General features: G+C 38.0%; 1 non-coding gene across 1 annotated transcript; it reads right to left on the bottom strand.

Annotated features, from left to right (window-relative positions):
* Positions 1–230: 230 nt before the first annotated feature.
* LOC124894401 lies at positions 231–337 on the bottom strand. Its single transcript, XR_007051163.1, has one exon. It is a non-coding gene; the product is annotated as a small nucleolar RNA R71 (small nucleolar RNA).
* Between the last annotated feature and the right edge of the window lie 1,429 nt (positions 338–1,766).

The following is a 1,766-nucleotide window of genomic DNA, read 5'->3' as shown; positions in this document are numbered from 1 at the left end:
GACTTTCACACAAGGATCTACAGCAGAACTTACGAACCTTCCTAGATATAAGCAATACATATATTCCTGAAGATGTGAGTGCTGATTATGTCAGATTGACACTCTTTACCTTTTCTCTACTGGGGGAAGCAAAGAGATGGTTACTTGCTGAACCACACCAATCTATCACTACATGGGAAGAATGTGCTCGAAGGTTCCTCATTCAATTTTTTCCATCTCAGAAAATGGCTTGATTAAGGAATGAGATATTAAGTTTCAGACAGAAAGATGGAGAAAATCTCTACCAAGCTTGGGAGAGATTCAAGGGCATGCTCAGAAGTTATCCTCATCACCATCAATCGAATGATGTTTTGGTGCGTACATTTATAGAAGGCCTTGAGTCTAATACAAAGATTTTCTTGGATTCAGCAGTAGGGGGTCAAGCTTTGGAGAAAACATGTGAAGAATTGTATACCTTGCTGAATCAAATTACACAAGAAAATCTTGATTGGCATGTAAACTAGAGGAATGCTCCCAAGAAAGTTGTAGAGGTTTTGGAGGTGATCAGTTCACTGCCTTACAAGCACAGATTGCAACAATCCAGAATCATATAACTACTCAACTTAAAAACTTAAAGTTGGGTACAACTCAACTAGTATCCACAATAAATGTAGTTCAATAGGAATATGCATGGTGTGAAGTTTGTGTAAGTAGTGAGCATAAAGCCGATACATGTTCTGTTAATCCAGATTCAGTTAACTATGTGGGGAATGCAAATCATCAGGGTTAACAGAATTTTGGCAATACATATAATCCAAATTGGAGGAACCACCCTAATTTCTCATGGGGTCCAAATCAGGCATAGATTACAAATCAATATAAGGGACCAGTGTAACCAAATCGACAGCCGGTTTAGAATAATATAGCGACTACTTCGACTATTAATATGGAGGAGATACTTAAGTAGTTGATGGCTCAACACGCACAGTTTGCAGTGGACATGAAGGCTCAATAGGCACAGTTTACAGCTGAGTTGAAGAGTCAGCAATTACTCACAAGAAATTTGGAGTTGCAGTTAGGTCAAATGGAAGGATCACAGAATACAAGGGAACAAGTATCATTGCCTAGCGACACTGAGGCTAATCCTAAACAAGTGAATGCGGTTACAACGAGAAGTGGGCTTTAATCTAAAGAGATGATGAAGGAGCAGGATAATCCCGTGGTTACTGATGCTAGTTTGCAAAAAAAGGCAGAAGTAAAAGAAAAAAAAGGAGAATAGTGAAGAGATTCATGTAGAGAAGAAGACTATCCCCTTGCCCTTTCCTCAAAGGGCAAGAAAGCATCAAGAGGAAGCAAGTTTTAAGAAGTTTCTAGATCTTTTGAAACAAGTTCAAGTAAACCTCCCTCTTATTGACATTCTATATAGTGTGCCAAAATATGCGAATACTTAAAAGATATTATTGCCAATAAGAATCGGTTGATTGAATATGCACTTACTTAAGAATGCACATCTAAAATTCAAAAATAAACTGCCCACAAAATTAAAGAATTTGAGGAGTTTTACATTGCAGATTACCCTTTGTCAAACTATTTGTGCACGTGGATTGTATGATTTAGGGGCTAGCATAAATCTCATGCCCATGTCATGGTACCAAAAGATGGGTCTTGAAATCCCTAAACCCACAACTATTGTGTTGTAATTGGCAGACAGGTCACTTGCTAGACCAGATGGTATTATTGAAGATGTACTGGTGCAAGTGGGATCTTTAATCTTTTCTGTGAATTTT

Source organism: Capsicum annuum, unplaced genomic scaffold (assembly GCF_002878395.1).
Source record: "Capsicum annuum cultivar UCD-10X-F1 unplaced genomic scaffold, UCD10Xv1.1 ctg73653, whole genome shotgun sequence".
NCBI classification, from domain to species: Eukaryota; Viridiplantae; Streptophyta; class Magnoliopsida; order Solanales; family Solanaceae; genus Capsicum; species Capsicum annuum.
The sequence above is the reverse complement of the archived record's forward strand: the minus strand, read 5'-3'. Positions and strand labels throughout refer to the sequence as shown.